This window comes from Canis lupus, chromosome 23 (genome assembly GCF_011100685.1).
Source record: "Canis lupus familiaris isolate Mischka breed German Shepherd chromosome 23, alternate assembly UU_Cfam_GSD_1.0, whole genome shotgun sequence".
NCBI classification, from domain to species: Eukaryota; Metazoa; Chordata; class Mammalia; order Carnivora; family Canidae; genus Canis; species Canis lupus.
In genome coordinates, this window is record NC_049244.1 from 19,602,901 (window position 1) to 19,625,225 (window position 22,325).

The 22,325-nt window shown below is 41.3% G+C and overlaps 1 protein-coding gene across 11 annotated transcripts in view; it reads left to right on the forward strand.

Moving 5' to 3' along the window:
• The first annotated feature begins 13,976 nt into the window (after window positions 1–13,976).
• Window positions 13,977–22,325, forward strand: part of THRB (thyroid hormone receptor beta) — a 371,451-nt gene continuing 363,102 nt past the window's right edge. For 3 of the 11 annotated variants that reach the window (XM_038570693.1, XM_038570705.1, XM_038570699.1), the window contains exon 1: window positions 14,207–14,433. The gene's annotated coding sequence lies outside the window, so the exon portion shown is untranslated. Of the gene's footprint in view, window positions 14,111–14,206; window positions 14,434–14,933; window positions 15,245–15,581; window positions 15,698–22,325 lie in introns of those variants that run through there. The other 8 variants (XM_038570695.1, XM_038570702.1, XM_038570696.1 and 5 more) reach the window with 7 other exon arrangements.

Genomic DNA, 22,325 nt, shown 5'->3' on the forward strand with positions numbered 1-22,325 from the left:
GTTAACCTTTTCTTGAAATGCTTTCCTCACTTCCCTTCACCTGGCTGGCACACACTTATCCCTGAGCATATAGCTGAAATGTTCCTTTTAGAGAAGCCTCCCCTGGCCACCCCATCTAAATTAGGTGCCTTCACTCATCATCCTTCTTCATTCATCTTACCCTTCTTTATCTATTTATCTATCTATCTATCCATCTATATATCCATCTGTCCATCTATCAATTAATCATTTGGTTACATTTTTAAATGTCTTTCTACTTCACTTGACAAAGTTCCACAAATGGTTGACTTTGTCCACTATAATCTCTCAAGAGCCCTGATTCCAATTTTGTCAACAAAATTGTTTATGAATGAGATAAAAGCTACCCACTCAAGGTGTATTGACTGCCAAGAGCACTGAGATTATCAAAGCATACCTCCTTCCATTTTCTGTGATAGAATGAATACCTCTTATCCCCACCATGTTGTGCAAATGCATTGTATTACTTGGCCTTGATCTATATTTTCCTGTATATATGGCATAAAATGAGGGCGAGCTCAAACTTGTCAGTATCTGACATAGTTATTGCCAAGATCTGTTCATACCCCACATAGACAGTGACCTTTACTCTTGGCTTTAGGTATCAATCTCTGAGCACTGTGGAAAAGTTTTGATTAGTCTTGACTCAGATAAATTATGATGAGTCTCTTAAGCTGAGCAAAGCATCACAATAGGTAAGGGCCTATTAAGATGTTGCTTGATTATAAGGGGAGAATGAAAGGAACCTATGATTGTTCTTATTTAAAATTTCTGAAATCAGATGTTTGGCCTTGTGTCTCTAACCATCAGCTAAAATGTGCATGTCACATTTTAGCAAGGTGATATTGCTGATCCTCCTTTCCTTTGAGAGATAGAGCCAGTTTTTCCTCCCTCCAATCTGACTTGAACATGGGGCTTGCTTTGGCCAATAAAACTTTAACAAATGTGATGTAAGTGGGGATTTAAAAAGTGCTTTGCTTCAGGACTTGCTCTCTTGCTGGTCTTGGGCTCTGAGACTACCATGTGAAGAAGGTGAGGCTAGCCTGATGGAAGATGGAAGATCATAAGGAGCAAAGCTTATCTAACAGCTAAGGGCCTCCCAGGCCAAACAGGCTGCCAACTACCAGACATGTGAGTGAGATGACCAGGGATTATCCGACCTCAAATTAAAGAACTGGCCAGATAACCTACAGACTATGAAAAATACTAAATGACTTCTGCTTTAAGTCATTAATTTTGGGGGTGACTTGTTAGGCAGCAAAAGGTTACTGACACAGTAGAGTCACAGATAGTGTATCACTATGTGATTGGTCAAGGAAGCATGCAAGATGGTCATAAACTGTGAATCTGGCAGAGTTTGTCAAACTCACTAGTCCCCTAAGATTGTCAAAAGTATTTTTTTTTTAAGATTGTCAAAAGTATTAAAAAGGACTTATAGATCCAAAATTTGGGAATCACTGCATTGTAAACCGCTTTCTACTTTGAGACTGGCAACCCAAATTAACACATTGAAGATTTTGAGGAACCATGCAGTAAAAGAAAACAAAGCTGCTAAAAAAGTTTAAAGCCCTTCCTGCTTCCTAAACTTTTATGACCTCTTGCCATTACAGTCTGGACATTATTGTCATTGCCAAAACCCTAGTCCAAATGTAATGGTAAGCTGACTTGATGAGAACTGCGAGATCTGGATTCCGGTCCAAGCAGCAGCATTATAAACTGTAGGACCTTTAGCGAATCTAGCTTTGTAAAATTAGATAAGATGAGAAACATTATTCCTGCACCAAATCTCTCTAGATCATTGTCAACCCATTCATGTCACTTGGGTTGGATATTTAGATGATGCATTGATACTTTGTGTTCCATACTGTGTTCTGGCTTTGATGAATTGTGCCAAACCTGAAGTGGCAAATCATTCATTCATCTCAAAATCTTTTTTGAGAGCCTGGTGTGTGTCAGGTACTATTCCAAGTGCTGGTGATACATTAGTTACCAAGTCCCTCCTTGAGAGTTTGATTCTAGTAGAAGTGGTGGACGATAAATCTGCAAAGAAATAGCTAATATAACGTCAAATGGTAATAAAGACTGTGAAGCAAACAGAGTAAAGGGCTAGAACAATGTTCTTAAACTTCAGCTTGAGTCAGAATCACTTGGCTGGTTTGTTAAAATCTAGATTTTTAGGTCCTATATAGCCCCCAGGGTTTCTGACTCAGTGAGACTCAAGTGGAGACTAAGAATTTTCATTTCTAATAAATTCCCAGGTGATGCTGATGCTGTTGGTGGGAGGTCCCAATGAAAATCGGAACTAGAGAGTCGCTCTATTAGATGGCCTCTATGATCATCAGAAACCTTGCTGAATGAGGGGAGGAAGCCATAGAAACATCTGGAAGGAGAATCTTAGGTAGAGGGCAAAGGACAGCACATGCAGAGGCCCCGAGGCAGAAGCAAGCTTGTTCTACTGGAGGAATAGTGAAGACTCATTTTCCTAATAGTCACTGATGTGGTAGCAGACCAGGGTCCTTGTCACCTATCACAGCATGAATTATGAGTGGCAATCTTCATAGGTCATGGCCTGCATGCTCCACTGGAGTTGAGCTTTCAGCTGAATGACTTCCTGATAATACTCAGATTTAGAAACAGTTAATAAGAAAAAAAAGGAACTTTAGGAGCTGCAGAGTTTGGGTTAAATTATGTGCCAAGACAAGAAGAGGAAACTGCTCATGTGTCATGTTTCATTTGTAAAGGTTCACTGGTTCAGTTCTGACACCAGAACTGGGTATCACTCAAATATATAAAGTCTCCAAGTCTCTGGCTTGCAGAGGGTCTGTGATTTCTCAGGTCATGGCATATCATTTCAACATGGCTCCTAATGCATCTATGCATTTCCCCAGACAACAATGCATTGTGTTTTTAGAATACGGTACATGTGGGAGACATTTTCACATCTCTTATCACATCAGATCCTTACAATTTAATTTCATGATTGAGGAGAAACAGAAAATATTACTCCCATGCTGCAGATGAGAATAAGCCAACACCAAGAACCATATCTTTCTTTTCTCTTCATATGGTCCATTTTTTTTTTTGAAAGGACAAACTGATTGTCCAAGCTGTGACAAATGTGCAGTAAATAATGGAGCAGGGTCATAGGGGCCAAGCCCATCAGCTTCCCACCACTGCCTCTCCTGAGGATATTTGGTCTATCTCTGCCTACCACTCATGTGCATTTTATCATCACCATCAATCATAAAATGATAGATTCAGTCAGAAGAAAGGTCATTTATGAGAAGAAAAGGAAAACTAAACTTTACTTAGCACCCAACATCGAGGCATGGTTCAACAACTTGGTGCAGTACTTAAAAGTGTGATTTTAGTTAACCCTTTTGGCAATGGGGCTTTTCTCCATTTTGTCAGTGAAATAAGTAGAGCTCTGGGGATTTAATTAATGGCTTAAGGGCAATAATGTGAGGGACTTGATGTCATTCCTTGCTACTTTTATTTCCTACTTCAATGGCCACAAAGCCTTCTTTCCCATATGGCATGGAAGCCTGGAGGAAGAAAGAACCTAGAGGTGGGTACATACATCATAGGAATGAGACCATGCCTGGTAGAACAGTTTTATGTCAGTTAAGCCAGCAGTTTGAATCAGCAACATTTTTTTTAATGCTTGGAATAAAAGGAGTTAAAAAAAAGGAGTTAAAAAAATTAAGCCACCGGAAATAGCCATCATATCATTTAAAAAACTCAAACATCTTCATATGAAGGACCACTCTTCTTCTTCTTTCTCCTTCTCCTTCTCCTTCTCCTTCTCCTTCTCCTTCTTCCTTCTCCTTCTTCTTCTTCTTCTTCTTCAGCAGCATTATCATCATCCGTTGATTGACTTTATTTTTTAGAGCAGTTATAGCTTCAGAGAAAAATTGAGAGGAAGCTACAGACATTTCCCTATATCTCCTGTCCTCACACATGCATGCAGCCTCCCTCATTATCAATACTCCCCACCAGAGTGGTACATTTGTTACCGTTCATGAGCCTACACTGACATATCATTACCACTCAGAGTCCATAGTTTACATTATGTTTCACTCTTGGGGGTATACATTCTTTAGATTTGGACAAATGTCTAATGACATATATTTATCATTATCTAGAGTATTGTGGTAACCCTTTCACAATATATGTAAGTCAGAACATCATGCTGTAAGCCTTAAAGTTAAAAAGTGATGTATTCAATTGCTTTTCAATAAAAATAGAAAACACACACACACACAAAAAAAACAAATCTAAAAAATATAAGAAATCATTGGTGCCTATTCATCCTGTCCCACTCCAACCTGCCAGCAAACACTCATCTTATTTTTTGTCTCCATAGTTTTGCCTTTTCCAGAATGTCACATAGTTGGCATCATAGAGTATTGTAGCTTTTTCAGATGGGGTTCTTTCACTTAGCAATACGCGTAATTTAGGGAAATTTAGTAATTTCACCATGTCTTTTCATAGTTTGAGAGCTTACTTCTTTTCAATGCTGAGTAATATTCTATTGTCTGGAGGTACCACAGTTTTTTATCTTTTCACCTACTGAAGGACTTTCTGGTTGCTTCCAAGTTTTGGCAATTATGAATAAAGCTGCTATGAACAGCTTGGGTGGAGTTTTGTGTGGACATAAGTTTTCAACTCCTTTGCATAAATACCAGGGGGCATGACTGCTGGATCATATGATAAGAGTATGCTTGGTTTTGTAAAAAAAACCTGCCAAACTGTCTTCCAAAGCAGCCATCCCATTTTGTATTCCCACCAGTAAGTGAACAAGAGGTCCTCTTGTTCTACATCCTGGTCAGCATTTGCTGTTGTTAGTGTTCTGAATTTTATCCATTTTAATTGGTGTGTAGTAGTATCTTATCATTGTTTTAATTTGCATTTCCTTGATGACATAAAACATGGAGCAACTTTTCATATGCTTACTACTTGTCATCTATGTATCTTCCCCAGCAAGCTATCTATTAAGGTCTTTGGCTCATTTTTCAATTGAGTTGTTTTCTTATTGTTGACCTTTAAGAGTTCTTTGTGTATTGAGAATAACAGTCTTTTATCAGATATGTTTTTTGCAGAGATTTTCTCCCAGTCTGTTGCTTCTCATTCTCTTAACATTTTCTTTGGCAGAGCAGTTTTTCATTTGAATGAAGTCCAGCTTAATAATGCTATCTCTCATGGACTGTGCCTCTGGTGTTGTATCTAAAAAGTTATTGCTGTATCCAAGGTCATCTACGTTTTCTCCTATGTAATCTCATAAGAGTTTGATAATTTTGCATTCATTCTAAATTTAGGTCTGTGATTCAGTTTGAGTCCATTTTTGAGAAGGGCGTGATGTCTATATCTAGGTTCATTTTTTTTATATGGATGTCCAGTTATTCCAGCATCATTTGTTGAAAGGATTATCTTTGCTCCATTCTACCATCTTTGCTCCTTTGTCAAAGGTCAGGTGACTATATTTATGCGGATCTATTTATTTCTGGGCTCTTTATTCTGTTCCACTGATCTATGTGGCTATATTTTTAAATCAGTATTAGACTGTTCTGATTATTGTAGTGTTATAGTAAGCGTTGATGTCACATAGTGTCCGTTCTCCAACTTTCCTTTAATATTCTGTTGTCTATTCTAGGTCTTTTGACTGTCCATATACACTTTAGTTGGTATCTGCAAAATGCTACTGGGATTTTGACTGGGAATGTTTGAACCTACAGATCAGTCTGGGGAGGACTGACACGTTGACAGTTCCTATTCATGAGCATGGAATCTATTTATTTAGCTCTTTTTCTGATTTCATTCATCATTTTTTTTATGTCATGAATGAGTGCAAGAATGAATAGGAATCATTGAAAGAAACACCAGAAAAGAACATTCGATGGTCTGAATTTATCAATTCTCTTGCCATTAATTAATTAAATCCAAAAGTGATGGCAAATTTAATCTGTAGCTTATCCAAATAAGCAAGCAAAAGCTTCCTGACATTGACTTTTGTATCTCATGGGAAATGCTATTAAAATGATCAGGAAAAAAAAAAAAAAGAAGAAGCTGCTTTCCTGTCTTTCCAAAAGAAGCTGCCATTATGTATGGAACTTGAGCCCATTGCATTTCTATCTCATGAAGTGAAGAAGAATACTAGATCCAGCTTTAAAACATTATATTTCTCAGATTCTTAGCTTATTTAATAAACTCAAAAATATTGTTAAGAAAAGTAAGGAGCTCCTACAAACTAAAGGTTATTTCTTTGGTCACTGAATGGTGATAAAATTGCATATTGCATACACTTTTGAAATGTAAGACCTCAGAGTGATTTTAGGAATTACTTAAACTAATCCTTTGCATTTATTCATGTGAATGGGAGGACTGGGAAAGAAATGAGTAGACCAAGGAAATACAAGTAATTAAGATCATGGCTCAGATCAGATTAGCTCATTGCCAAAGCCAACATTTGGAGCTCTCTGGATGACTTTACCTTCACCTGTATTAGAAAAAAAAAAAATTCCAGGCATTCTAGAAACTGAATGTTAGAAAAAGGTATTCTAACTTAAGAGTTTCATAGCAGTTAGGGAATGCTACAGGAAAATATTTATGAAAATATTTTTTTCTAAAAACAGAGTCATTTCTCCCAAAAGATCATCATTAAAGGCTGAAACTTGTTGATCAGCAAAGGAGTCTGTTGCCAAAAGATATTATTTCTACAAATCTGAATTCAGTCATGTATCTGAGTTTGTGCTCAATCTTTGCCAAGATAGGAGTATCCCTTTTCTTTCAGAGAATTTATATCCTGTTCAAAGACATGTAAGTCCCAAAAGGGGATTTTCTCACTGTTCTCTCTCCAGAGCCTGTAATAGGCAGTTTGAAAAAACTGTTACAAATACTTGTAAATATTTGTTGAGTTGATTAATTATCTTTCAAGAAAAGATGTTGACCTTTGCCATTTTTTAGATTTTCAAATAGCATAAACTATTTTTCCTAGAACAACAGATCATATTCATTAACGATCTGCTATGTGCCAAACACTATGTACTGCATTATCTGTTTATTATCACAGGTATTTCTCACAATATCACTGTCAAGCAGGCATTATTGTTTTGTCCATTTTTACAAATGAGGAAATGGAGGTGTAAAGAAGCTAGGTGACATGCACAAAACGCTTAGCAAAGACACAAAGCTCAAATCCTTAACCAGTCCATTATTTGATATAAACCACAATGGAAGGTTTTGCTCTGAATCTGCATAAATGGAAACTCAGGCCTTTCTTGTTTTTTTCTGCCAGTTCTAAATTTGATTGCTTCAAATGTATCATTTATAGATGTTCAAAATATGTTCTGCAGTTGCATCTGAAGATCTGTAATATTTCATGCAGTGCCTGGTAAACTTAGGATAAGGCAAATGTATTATAAAAGAGAGCCATAATATATGAAAATAGCAAGGGTCAATAAATTAATATTGCCCTCAAATTGAGAATCTCATTTAAACTAACAAAAACAAGTAAATTTGAAGTTATGACTATTATTCCAGATATGACTTATTCAGAGTTTTTAAGGATCCAAAAATAGCACATAATCATAAGCATCATATTAAATGTTATTGCATCTAGATAATCAGAATTAGTTCTATGAAAATGAGTAAGATTCCTCTAATTACCCTTCTAAACAGAAAGGATATATTTACAGAATTTTTTAAAATTACATTTCCACTTTTGATGCATATGAGCATAATTCAAAAAAAGTAAATACACTTAATTGATATGTTTTGGGGAAGTGTGTCATGAACCACTAGATTTCTTCTATGATTGGCAAAGAATTTAGCAACATGCTACGCTTTGTGTGCTCATAATGAACATAGCTTATTACAGTCCAATTAACAATTACTCAGCTCATCTTAAACCTATCCTTCAGAGAACTGAAATTTAAGATTGAATTTATTATTTATTTATTTATTTATTTATGATAGTCACACACACACACACACACACACACACAGAGGCAGTGACATAGGCAGAGGGAGAAGCAGGCTCCATGCACCAGGAGCCTGATGTGGGATTCGATCCCAGGTCTCCAGGATCACGCCCTGGGCCAAAGGCAGGCGCCAAACTGCTGCGCCACCCAGGGATCCCTAAGATTGAATTTAAAAGGGTTTGGGTATTCCTAAATTCCTTTCCTCATTCACTTTTTCCAGATGCACTTTAATTCATCAGCATCTTCATTTTTGCATAGGCTTTTAGCTTGTGACTTAGTTCATAGGAAATAATTTGTGGCAGCTAGTAGAGCTTGTAATTGCTACATAAGGCCATCATAGATGTGAATATTGATTGTTTTGAAGCTTTTCATACTTAGAATCTTCGATAATATTTATTCACTCAAGTTAGACTTCACATAACTTTGTTGAATATTTTATTTGTAATAATTATAAGAACAAACAGAAGTCAGGAAATGCTTATTGCTCATCTTCTAGTATCTCATAATTGTGTTAGCACCACAGAGACCTTTAACAGAATGATTAAGAAACAATATATGGCTACCAATTCCACTCTTAAGCATATGCCCAAGAGATATGAATGCATGTATCCACAAAAATAATTTTTTAAGAATTCTCATAGCTGCTTTATTTGTAATTGTCCCAAGTATCCATAAGTTGGAGAATGAGTAAACAAACTGTAGTCTATATGATTAAATATCAAATAGAAATGAAAAGTAGAGATACTTTCTAATTCACAGGATAATGTGGATTTATCTCACAAATATAACACTGAGTAAAAGAAATGAGATAGAAGGGAGAATACATTGTGTGATGCTATTTATATGATGTTCAAGAGCTGGTGAAGCTAATAAATGATGACAGAAGTCAAAATAGCATTTACATCTAGAAAAGAAGCAGTTATCAACAAAGAAGAGGTACAGAGAAACTTTCTGGGTTGCTGTAAACGTCTATCTTGTTCTGGGTGGTCATAACACATAGGTATAAAAATGTAAAAATTAATCGAGCTAAACACAGGATTTGCCAACTTTAAGTAAATAAATTGCATTTCAATTTTAAAGTTTTTGCTCTGAACTTTTTGTTTTAACATAGCCTTTTGTTTTGGAGCTCTATCCTTTTTAATGTACATGGGCCTATTTTATTATTTTAACTGTATTTAAAGAAAAAAATTATGTTCTGGTAGAATTTCAGTTTGGCTGATGGGTGTGTTGGGATAACATGAACTACCACAACAAATAAACTTGCACATTTCAGTGGCTTAATATGCCAGAAGTTGATTAATCAATCACCATAATAGTTGAATATGAGTGTGCTCTTTCTCTTCCATATGGTGATCAAGGGACCCAGGCTCCTTCCAGCTCAAGGCTTGTTAGTTCCTGCTCTGGGGCCTCAGAACCTTCTACTTCCAGCTGGAAAACAAAGAGAATGTAATCAAGCAATTTTTGAAGTTTCTAGCTAGTCACATGCTTGTTTTATTTAGGCCTTTTCTGATCCTCCCAGTGAACAGCAGGCCCTTAATCAAGGAGCTAGGAGTATGACTGCCCCATGACTCCCTCTCCTACATAAAGGCAGCCTACTGGCAACCTCTATCACCAATGCCTGGGCCTGAGCTTAAGCAAATTATTTGGTCTTCCTAGCTTCCATATCTGGAAAATGCAGTGCATTATGATACAGCTTCACAGAATTCATGGACAATTTCTTTAAAAGGTGTGAAGTATTTAGGACAATATCTGGAAATAATACATATTTAATAAATGTTAGCTGTAGTACATACTTCTTGCTATCACGAGCCATACCAGAATGTCTACTGCAGCTCCAACATGCCCTAGGCTTCTACCACAATGAAGGATCAAGTTCTTTCACCAGGCCACCTTCATGGGCACGCAATCTGTACAGTTGCACAGGGCCCCAAGATCAGAAGGTCCCTGTGCTTTCAGCCTGGCACTTGGTTTAGTGCTCTGTTTTCACCATCTTGAAATTCCCACTAATTTTATCTTTGAGTTTGTGTTTTCTAAGTGACATCTGATGGGACAATTCACATCCATAGACAGAGGAGAAGCATACAATATATGTTTCCACTGCAGTTCTTTGCTGCTCCACTCATTGTTGGGAGAGGTCATTGAGAGGATGTGACCACCTATTGACCCATGAGCTAGATCCTGACAATCAGAGGCTCCTCACCTTCTTCCTGTCTTTTGGAAGGCAAGGGTTCCTCTTGCCTTCCCCACTCCCAGAAGCTATCCCAAGGATACACCCTTGAGAGAGTGAAATGGTCTTGAGACCATCGGGATGGTATAGGTGACTGAATGCCATTAAGGCCTCTAAACATTTAAGATTTGGTAGGTGGGTGTGAAGATCTATTTGTCTTGCATCTGCCCACAACCAGTCTCATGTGTAAGTTCCCTTGTTTATTACACCTACCACCTACCAACCTGGAGTGGTCTGACTCTTTCTTTGATCTTTCCCTGCCTTCTGTATATGGGGACCAGCTTCAGATTATACCTGGGTAGCTCCCAAGGATCTAGTCAACCAACACTCACATATAACATTCTTGATGCTCCATGAGCACAGAATTCTAATGGCTCCACAATGCATTAGAGGTCAACAAAATTTGAGAACTCAAATTGAGTACAAGATAAGCACATTATATCTATCACTGAGTAAGTGAGGGGCACTGACAACCTCTAGAGGCCATGCTTTCCATTCCATTCCATTCTTGCTTTGAATGCAGAAAGAAAGCAATAACCAAGAAACTATCCTTTCCTTTCTTACTCATATTACTTCCCTGCACTAGCTAATCATTTATTCTGAAAGTGAAGACATAAAAGGAAGGAGCAATCCATAGTTCCTTTTCCTTTCAGTTCTTCCTTACTCATCAGTAAGTAAGTCAAAGATAGAATGTTGGTAGAATGGGCACATATCAAGAAGTAAAATAACAGTTGATTTAGTTTTGTGCTGTTTCCACTGTTCTCATAAGAACAAATCACATATGCATACACAAACTACAAAATACATGAACTAGCTACAAAAATACAAATTGTGCAATTCTGTTGATTTCATATGTTAGTTAAATGTTCTTATAGTTGCATTTAAAATTAGCATTGTGTAATATAAAGATGAACAGTAAAATTAATGCTAATAATTTAAAACTCATTTTTTCTTTACTTACAATGATTTTAAATAGTGAATTAAAAAATACCATGACAATTTCAAAAAGACAGGAGATAGCTTTGTATTTTGTCCTGTTGTGGCACTTTTTTTGCTGCTTTTTGATTAAAGCCCCCTCATTTTCATTTTGTACTAGGTCTTGTAAATACTATAGCCAGTTGTGTCTTTTCCTCTCTATAACTTCTCCCGCAAGTTCCACCTGGCCATCTTCTGCAGGAAGTCTTGAATGACTGCTTCCCCACCACCATCACCACAATTCATAGGCTATCATGGCCTCCTCACCAGCAATCACCTAGCAAGTTATATTTACATATTTCTAATTGCATCTTCACTCTTAAAGTAGAGTTAATTTTGAACATGTCATCTTCCCTAATAGTCTATCTTTCCTGAAGGGCAGGGACAGGCTTGGCGTTCTTATCTGTCTAGCCATGGACCGGAATCACTGGGGCCCTCATAGCCAAAATAAGTTCCAGGAACTAACAATAAACAGAATGAGAATCTCCAGGGCTGGGTCATTTGGCTGTACAACTAGCCTGAGAAGGAGCTGTTGAATGAGTGAAAGATATTGGTGGTTCCAGTCCCTGGAATAGTACTTCTTCTAGTTTTAATACTCCCTAGTAAAGTCTGGTCCATCCTTGATGGACTGGATCAAGTGCCACCGTTGCATTCAGTGACATTTCTCCTGATTTCTTCTATTCTGTCACAATTCCCTGCCATCTCTAACTTCCTCACCTGAAGTTCCTTATTGTATATTAATTATCTTTGACACCAAGCAAATGCCACTCAAGTTTTACATTTCTGATGAGACTCTGGTAGTATTGAAACCACAGCAGAATGAGGACCTGGGTGAGGAAAGTGAGGCACTTGCCTTGAGTGCAAAATTTAAGGGGCATTAAAAACTCAGTAATTAAGAAAAACCTTATTTTAATGTAATATTTTTATATTTTAATCAAAATTAATTATTTTAATCAAAATTAACAATCATCCATGATGAACAATATATCAAGGGTTTAAGTAAAGACAGGCTCAGTCCCTGGCCTCACTGGCTTCAGTGTAATCCCAACCCTGTTGGACTTTAGGTTTTATTTACCTTCTTACCCCAGCAGTGAATGAATGGAAGGATGAATATAGAAAGAATTGCTTCCTTGAACTAAGCAGCAACTTGGAATTTGTAGATCCTCGTAATGAGGATTTTTACAGGTGGCTTTGGTGTGCCCTCTTAAAGCAGCTAGGTTGGAACAGCAGGCCATATGCTCCAAAGTTTGAGTATTATTTTTGCCTCCATCCGATCCCCATTAGATTATTCCTCCTTTGTCCGCTTTTGTGAAAAATAAGAAAAAGAAATAGCATACTGCGTTGGCAACCCTTGTTTGCCATCATGGAGTCAGCCCTCCAAGGGCCAATTCATGGAATCCTTAGTAGTTCATGTTGTTTCAATAAGGGTGCATTAAAATTGCCTTTCCCCATTGTTATATAACATTGTTACAATCATAGTCTCATGAATTGTTTGAATAATGCCATGTTATTTATTTAATGTTTTAATTTACTCTTCATTTCAGAAGTTTCCAGGCAAAATGAGATCAGGAAAACAAAGCCATTTGAACAAAGCGAAGCAACAGTGCTTATTATACTTCATTCTCTGTATGCTGTTTCCCTCTTAAGAAGGACTTTAGCTCCAAGTCATCCTCAGGAAGAAGTAAAAAAAAAAAAAAAAATTCAAAGTTCCATCAGGGTTTGGGGCCTATTATCCACCTTTGTGAAGGAAGGCTGGCATCACGCTCCTCCCACTCTGCCTCCTTATCACAAAGTTATTCACATGGTTCCCTGGCCCCTGCCAAGATCAGGCTGTCCACTGCTGTGGCCTGTCAGAGTCCAGCTTTTTCCTCAGTGGCCAGATATCTCAGCCACAGTTAGCCACCAGGGGGCCGCCTATTTGGAACAAGCGGTGAAGCCTCCACAGCTTTCCTCCAAACCAACCAAAACATCCCGGGGCAGCTTTGGAGCAAAGCCCAGGAACTTCCCTGCAAGGGAGAGCAACTTCTCTCCAGCTACAAAACCTGCAAGTCCTATATAGTATAGCCTCCCTACGAGTGAAAAATAAAGCACGGATTCATGCCGAGAAGCCATGGGATTTTAAGGTCGGTGGAGTCTGAGCGGGAGGCCCCTCCCTCTGGCCCGGGAACCCTGGGGTCTGCGACTACTTCTTGAAGCACCTGAAACACTCTGTATCCAGGCGCAGGCGTCAGTTTCCGAATTCCTGAAAGTTGTGGTTGTTAATGCTGTCAGCCGGGACGGTGGCTCCTCGCCCCTTTCCGTGGGATGCTCCCAAGAAACTGGAATAAATCACACGTCACCGGCTGGAAATTTGGAAAACGCTCCAATAAATCATCTATACATTGCTCAGACGGTTGAGTATCCAAATCGTCACAGCTCTGTCACATTGCTGTGCCAAAAAATGTGGATATTGAACGATGAAGTAGACATTGTTTTAATCGCATCTATAAGAGAATAACTGTACTCTGTCGTCAAATAGTTTTGTTGCAATTACAGCTTCGTACCGACTGCATTTTAGCTCTCTGGGTACTCAGTATTTTTACAAGCATTCTTCTAGCGCAGAATGCAGCTGCCTGCTTCATTTTCTCTCAACCTGAACCCTTGGCTTTCAAGACGTGGGGTGGGGGTGCGGGTGGGGGCGGGGGCGGGGGCGGGGGCGGGGTGGGCATCTTAGAGATTCATATCGGCCCGGGGCAGAACTCCTCAAGAGCTTAAATTATATTCGTCTTCCGGGTTTTATTTGTACACGTCCAGGGCAAAGACAAATTAATAGGGCAGCCCTTCTGGAACCTGTGGAGTGTCTCAACTCTGCACACATCTCCCAGGATGTGCGTAACTGTGCGGAGGGGTGTCTCCCGCAAAAGCAAGCCAGGTATTTTCCAAGCCACCACGGGGGGTGCGGGGGCGGGTGGGGGCGGGGGCGGGGCTGGCGGGTGACGGTAAGGGAACTCCAGACGGCCCGGCCCGTGGGAGGCCCCAGGAGGAGCCAGAGCGCTCAGTCTGCCCGACACGCGCCACAAGTGGTTTGGAGAAGGAGGGAGGAGCGCAGTGGCAGGGGCCGCGCCGGTCCTGCCCCAGGCAGAGCCCGAGCTCCTGGAAGGTCCCCCGCCTGCCTGTCACTCGTCCCCCATTTCTTCCTTTCCGCCTCCCAGAGGAATGACGCCCGAGCCCGAGCCGCGGTGCGCACGCCGCCGGGTGGGTGGACGCGCGGCCGCCCTGGCCAGGGCTCCCGGGCTGGGAGGGGAGGGCGCGCCCGAACCCGGGAGCAGGTGCGGGGGCGGCCGGCCCGGGGCGGTGCGCGCGTGGGCCGCGGGCAGGGGTCGGCGAGCGCGGGGGGCGGGCGCTCCCGGGCGCCTGCGGGGAGCCGGGCGAGGGGCGAGGGGCGTCGGGGCCGGCGGGGCGAGCGGCTGGAGGCCATTTCCTCGCTGCGCCCCTGGCGGAGCGGGGTTGGCTTGCTCTTGGCCGCCGCCGCCGCCGCCGCGCGGGTAGGACCGCCGCGAGGGGCGCGGGGGAAACCAGGTCACCGGTTCGCAGACGCGGCGCGGAGCCGGCGCCCGGGCCCGGAGTAAGGCAGCGGCCGGGGAGCGGGCCGGGGCGGGCCGGGCGCGCGGGGGGCCGGAGAGGCGGGGACTCGCGGCCCGGACCGCAGTCGCTTCCTGCGCCTATAAAAGTGGAGCGGCCGGGGAGGGCCGGGCGGCCCTGGCGGCGGCCGCCTCTCTCGCCCGAGGAGTTGACATTTCGCAGGACTCGCGCGACGTCCCGTCGCCGGCGCTCCCCGGGACCCCGCCGCCGGGAGGAGGGGGCGGAGGAGGGTGGAGACTGCGGGGCTCGGCCGAGGAAGGCGCACATCCCCGGGCGGGCGGCCGTGACGCGGCGGGGATTAACTTTGCATGAATAATGTGAGTGCGCCTGGCAAGGAGACCTCCTGTTCCCGGGCTCGGGGCGAGCGCCCGCAGGCTGCCTTCCCCGGGCAGGGGCGCTCCGCCCAGCCGCCTCGAGGGCACCGGTAATGCGGCGGGAGGACTGCGCGGAGGCGGGGGCGTGCGGGCCGGGGCGGGCGCGGGCGCGGGCGCGGGCGGGGGCGGGGGCGGGGGCGCCGCGGAAGGCGAGCGGCGCGGGCGGCGGAGCGGGGCGCGCGGGCGGCCGGGCGTGGGCGCGGGCGCGGGGTGCCAGCCGCGGCGCTCCCTGCACCCGGGGCCGGGGACGTGCCCCTCGTGCCCCTCGTGCCCCTCGTGCCCCTCGTGCCGCGCCCCGCGCGGCGGCAGCCGGGGAGCCCCCGCGTGGGCGGCGGCGAGCAGGGGGGCGGGGGGCCCCCTCCAATCGCAGCGGCTCTGCTCCTCGAGCCCCCAAGCCCCGCTGTTGACAGGCTCCTTGTGGAATGGAGTTTGGCATCCTCAGCGCAGAACCGAGTGGAAGTTTCCATGATGAGGAAGTTCTGTGACACGGGGGTTCGGAAAAGGTTGGCAGACACGGGGTGGGGGGGAGCGGGAGGCGGTTTAAAGGGACTGTGGGTCCCCGCGTCCCCCCGTTTTTTTTCTCCTGCTCCGGAACTCCGGGGTTTGGAAAGGAGAATAATCCCGAATGTTGGCGTGCGCTGCTGCCGGTGCCTGGCGACTTGCCCCCCCCCCCCCCCCGGGACTCGGCGGCGATTTCGCCAGCCTCCCGGGTCGCGCCGCTTCGCCTGCTCTTCTTTTGACGCAGCATCTTCCTCGGAGTCGCCCCGAGTCGGTCGCGGTAACCAGGAGTTGTGCCAGCTGTGCCCGCCCCCGCCCCCCCCCCACCCCCACCCCCCTCGGAGGACGGCGAAACGGGGGGAGTTGTTTTTTTGTTTTTTTTTGTGTTTTTTTGTCTTTTTTACCCCTAATGGATCGCGTCCTTCTTAGCTGAGGTTGTCATTTTGGAGGAGGATTTCCCAATGACCATGTAGGATTATTATTAGTGCTAATTCTTAAGCCTTCCGATTTGTAGGGGGGCCGGGGGTGGGGGAGGAAGGGGGAGAGTATGGAATGTGTTTTTTTTTTTTTTTTGGACTTATTAAAGGTTAAATTATCATTTTCCAAATTAGGAAATTTTACAGAAAGGGTCTAGAAGCTTAACAATTCATAAACTAAAGTCGAAGAAAGAGAAAAGAGTTTACCTGTGCAAACAAGTTCAGACTCTCCTCCACCTTCCCCTCTCCACGCACATTTAGAATTTGTGAAGATTCAAACGCTGTGCCTCATCGTCAGTAAATAAATTTGAAACCAAGTCTTCCTCTTAGCCTGTTATTGGTCTCAGGTGCCAGTGAGATGCAGTTTTAAAGACCAGTTTTGAAGTTCAGAAAATTAAGCACTCCTTGGACAGCATATTAATGTCAGAACATAGCAGTTTTTTCTAATGGTAAATGTACTGGATCATGAGACCTATCGAGCAATATCTTTACGTTATTTGGCTTGATTTTAGTTTAGCGTCCTTATTGACATTGTAATAGTATGTAGCATGCACTAGATTACAAAGTGATAAAAATTGCATTTTAGTTAAAATATTCCATGATTCATTATGAAAATTCACGGAGACTGATCTGCTCTCTAATTCACTTCTGCTTACCTTTCTTATTCTGAAACAAGTCAAAGACTAGGAAACATTAAAGAGAAAGTATTTTGATGAAAAGCATTTTGAGCAGCGGATGTTTTTAGAAGTTTTCATGCTGGTTGGCTAAAGGTTTTAACTGAGTCTAACAGAGATTTAATAGTAAGTGATTTGTTTGGGGTACTGTACGGGAGAGCATTGATGAACAACAATTTATTATTTGTGTATGTTAAACTGACACTATCAAAATCTTATTTTTGATAAATTTCAAAGTTTTATATATATTGGAAGTGGGACCATCTGGTAGTAGATATGATTTGCTTTTCTTATTTAGTGAGTGAGAGAAGTGCTACTAAATATAGCCATATAACTATTTTTTTAATGAAGCAATTCCTGTTGGGATTATAATGCAAAGGCATAATGTTATTAATATTGGAATATTGTTTTTATGGAGTAACTGACTTTACAAGAGGAATAAACATTCCATTTCTCCCCTTTCAGATTCTTTATTTTGCCATCATGATGAATTAAGAACTTCTTTTTAATCTAACATTTTTGAGAAGAGGTGATTTCTTAAAATGTCCTTAAGAGAAGAGAAGGTTGTGGATTCTTTTCCCTTCCTAGGATTTTTGCAGTTGTTTGAAGCATGGCATGTGTAAAGCCACAAATGGGATTGCAAGTTTGTTTTTGGATTTTTTTTTTTAGTAAGCTCATCTTTTTGATGGAAATCCGAGTAAAGATGACTGGTTTCTTTAGCTCCTTTTTGTCATTCTAGTGTAAGATGATGTGTCACCTTCTTAAAAAGCCCTTCCATGAGCTCATGAGCAAAGACAGTCCCCTTCATTCCTTCTCAGAACCATTACACTGTTTTTAGTTTCTTTCTTTCTTCTTTTTTTTTCCTTCCTTGGTCTTATTTGCAATCTGAATTGCCATTTCAGTTAGTACTTGTTGAATACCTGTCTCCCCTGTCTAGAGTATAGAGTCCATGAGAAAAAGGCTTGACTGACTCTTTAACTCTTGATTCTCCAACATCTTACTCAATGCTTGGCACACAGTTGGAACTGGAGAGATCTTTGTTAAATAAATGAACGGTTGTGCTCAAACATTGTGTTCCTAAAAATACCTAAGCATCCGAAGTGGGTACCAACTGGGTATAGCAAGATCATACCAAGACCCAATGTGTCTGTGTGTGTGCTATGTGTACATGGTTCAATTTTTATCTCTGTCTCCCCCCGCCCCCCCCTTTTTTTTAGATGAAAGCTAGTCCCGTTCTATATAGGACAATGCTGAGAGTTATTTCTGTGAGTTCTTCCTGGGGGCATTTGCCTCTGAGTACACAGAAGTCCTCAGCAGTAGTTTGTCTTACACATTACCTTGATTCCCTGAAGACATTGACCTTCAGCTCCCTGGGTATCAGCAGAATCTTTATGAGTTCCAGAGGCATTGTCAGTGCTAAGAGTGAAATTCCAGGGAACAGACATCACTGGATGATAGCAGTGACTTCTCACTCAGCAGGTTCTGGCATAGCCTCTGGCCTTGGCAGCCCTAAGGGGACCAAGGGTGTGTGGTGGTGTAGCTGGTCTACAAAAGTAGCAGCTGGGAACGGGGCAAAATAGGACTGTGAGGGAATAATACAAGATTGTAAGGGCCTTTGGGGGGTAGATTTAGAAATAACCTGGCGGCTATCCTGTATGGTAAATTAAGTCATTCAGCCTTTCCCCTTTGCCTCTTTTCATCACACTTTCATAAACAGATTCTGAACCAGATGATTGTGGGAAGTATTACATTATCTGAGTTTTCAAGTGACCAAGGTGTGATACCCAAAGGATCATCTCCAAATTAGCTATTCTTGGAAACTCTTTTGACAATTGAGATAAAAAGGAAATTACAATGGGTGATTATAGTAATTTGTTTTTGTTTGTAGAGTATAGACTTTCAGAATGTGTCTGCATAAATACATAGTAAAAATCCCACAAAATGATGAGATTGGTGAAAATGGTAAGGGAAGGAAGATCAATATCTTATATAGGAGTAAAGATAAACTGAAATCCTAAATGCTTATTGCCTTGGAGTATTTACTTTAGCTCTGAGCTTCTCAGTGGCCAAGTTAACAGGAAAAAAAAAAAAAAAAAAAAAGAAGGTCTGAAGATGGCAGGTATGTAAGGATACATCACATTGTAGAAGGCTTACTATGGTGTCTGGCAACTAGTATATACTTCTGTGAAATATCAAATCATGTAAAGGCCAATACTTGAACTTCAATTCTACAGAAAATGAAGTTCTTTTTTTGGTCATCTTTTATGAGAATAAAAAATGCAGAAGGCATAATGATGAAAAGGAACCCAGTAGGTGTTTGTCTTTGGGAGCCTGAGCTGCTGTGGTTCAGCAGTGGAGATTCTGGCGATTGTCCCCAGTGCAAAAATAGAGCTCAGAAAACCTAGAGGAATGAATGGTTAACATGTTCTTTAGGCCGACTTTCTCAAATATCCAGTGTCTCAGCCAGGCTTTTGACTAGAGCAATCTGAGAGGACAGAACAGCCAGGTACTTGAAAATGACCCTATGGCCATAAATTCTCCGAACAGGTGGTCTTGACCCTTTGCTTTAGTCTATATAGCTCTTATCACCCTTCAGGGCAGTTGAATTTTTGTTTACATTTTGCTTCCCTCTCTAAACTGTGATGAAGGACTGTGGGTTTATTCCTGCCTGACTCCCCAGCACCTAGCAAAGACTTGGACACATGGGCACAGGGAAACACTTGTTCGAAGACTGAATGGGAGAGGGAAAGGGGTAGTGTTTCTCTTTCTCTTCTGATATTGGTATTGTCATCTTTTGATTTAGTTTTGCCCAAAGTGAATATTTGCTGCCTGGATTGCATCAGATGTCTATATCACAGCTACAAGGGCTTGTTCTAGTTTTTGAACTGGTTGAGCGATGGATGGAAAATTAACTCCTTGCTTTTTTGAAGTCATTTTGGTTATTTGATTTGGTTTCTCATTTGGTCTACTAAAATTTGTGTACCTACTATGTGCCTGGTTCCACTAGTCATTTTGCAGCTCAGTGTGCAGCCTAGAAAATATTTATATATTAATAGAAAGGGATTATGAAATGATCTCCACCGTGATGGAATAGATATGCCTGTTGGGCTCCCTCATATGGTCCCCTAGATGAAATAAAGTTATTTTCATCTGAGGAGGTGATTGTTTTGTGGTTTCTGTAGCCTATGTGTATTCGTATAAATTGCAGTGGGATTCAGCCAGGATCTTCTTGGTATCCAAGTGGTGCTGGATTGAATATATTTAGGTCAGTGAGTCTCTTATGAAGGATGTTCACTCTTCACCTTAACTTCCCAAATTTGTTAGTCAATTATGATGTTTAAGTAAGTTGGGGAGGGGTAAGTACCCAAATCACTGAGTCACAAATAATGTATTTCCTATGCTTCTCTCAGCAGTCTGGCCAACTGACAGCTAGAATGGTGCTCATGTTGTTTGGTCCATACTGTCCTAATTTCAAGGGACTTTGGAAACTTTATGTGCTGGCAGCTGTTCTTGTGCAGTACTATTTTTATTGAGTGAGAAACTGAGCTCTGCTGTGAACTTAGGTATCTCTTCCAAATGGCAAGTTAGGAGAGTCTGGAATTAAGACCCAGGAACCTTGACTTTGTGTCCCCAGAATCTCACTGTAGCCTTTCCTTTATGATAGTCAGATACTCTAACATATACATATACATATATGCATATAACACATAATAATACATATTATAACATGTAATGTGTATACAACAGTGTTAACTGTATGTGAAATAAAATGCTTATACAGGTGTGTCTGCTAAGTGAGAGTAACATATAACAACTGAGACAGGATTGATCCAAACTAAATTCCTCATTCAACTTCCTAATCCCATAACAGGCATAATAGTTTCTCTTTTGTGGCTTGATTCAGAAAGTCATGAGTGATAAGCTGATTAAAGTAAAAGCTTGGACAAAGGAATGCAACTTGACAGCAGGTATGTCTTCTTGCTTTGGGAAATACACTGCTGTGACTCATCTGGAGGCTTTGGGAGTGTTTATGATGAAAAGAGTAGAGAAGATAGTCATGATTTTAGTGGCATGATGCATGACCATGACATTCAGGAACCCATTGAATATTCTGATTTGTGATGCACATTATTCAGTGGTTCTCGAGAGGGTTCAGATACACTTTTCCCTTAAGACTCTGTTTTCTAAAAAAAAAAAAAAAAAAAAAAAAAAAAAAGACTCTTTTCTCAGATTTCAACAAAGCTTGCACAGAATAGGTGCTCAAAAAAATAACGATTAATAATAGTGATTATGACATTCCTGGGTTTGGGTCAACTTTTTCGTATTTCTCTTTCATATGCATAAATGTGACAGCAACTTGCGTGTCCGTGCTTGCAGAATCTGCCTCTGTGACAAGTGTGTGTGTCGTGTTCTTATATGTAGTAAAAAAGGCAGTGCTTGTCTCTGGCTTCGATTGTGGTTCCCATGCTCAGCTTCCAGGTCATGGTGAGAAATGCCATAGCCAGACTGAGGTCCCATGCTAAAAACCCTGTCATCACTTTAAGTCCTTCTCCCTACTCCTGAATATTTTGGCAGATCGTCCTCTTATTTTATGTTTTACACATTTAACTATTCACTTATGTTACTCTATGGTCAATTATGTTTGGGAGATCCTGAGTTTAACAACTTAATGTGAGAATTTTTCAGAGATTATGTTTATGCGAGGGTGCATTATGAATTCCAAGAAGGAGAGCAAATAACAAAACCTATTTGATCACTGTATTCTGTGTGTTTGTGTGTGTGTGTGTGCGCGCGCATAAAAACTCAGATGGCTTAAGTTCAGTGCAAGAGGTTGTGAAGAACAGTTCATAGCATTACGCTTAAAATTAGTCTCATTTGTTTTAATGAGTATGTTTGATAATGAGTGATAACTCCTAGGAGCAGTATCACTCCCCACAGCAGAACCTTGTTGCTTTTTCACCGAAAAAGTCTATCAGTTTGTATTCAACACTGATTCATGTTACCACTGTTGAAATGTTTTTGCAGTGATGCAAAAATAAATCATGCTAAATTGCTGTTACTTTTTAAATATTATAATCATAAAATGTATCTTTTCTTGACTTCGTTTCTGATATTTAGATATATTAATTTTACATGAACCAGAGAATGTTTTATTTCTGCCATATGTGTTTTTGTTTACTTTTTTGAATTTTCACTTAAGCCTCACTGTAATTTCTATTCCAATTCCCCAGCATCTAGAGATCTAGAATAATGTGTCTGGATCTGAATTGTAGCTACAATAGGGGATGTATAAGGTGGTATATCCTTATATTATTGGTCCTTTAATTTAAAAAAAGGAACCAGGGAAACCTTGCACAGAAAAATCTTCTTAAAAACCATTTCAATTATGACCTTTGTAGATAATGAACATATCAATTTATCATGTAGTGTGATAGTTGGAAGGGATTTGAAAACATCTTCTTCCATTGAGGCTTCTCAAAAAA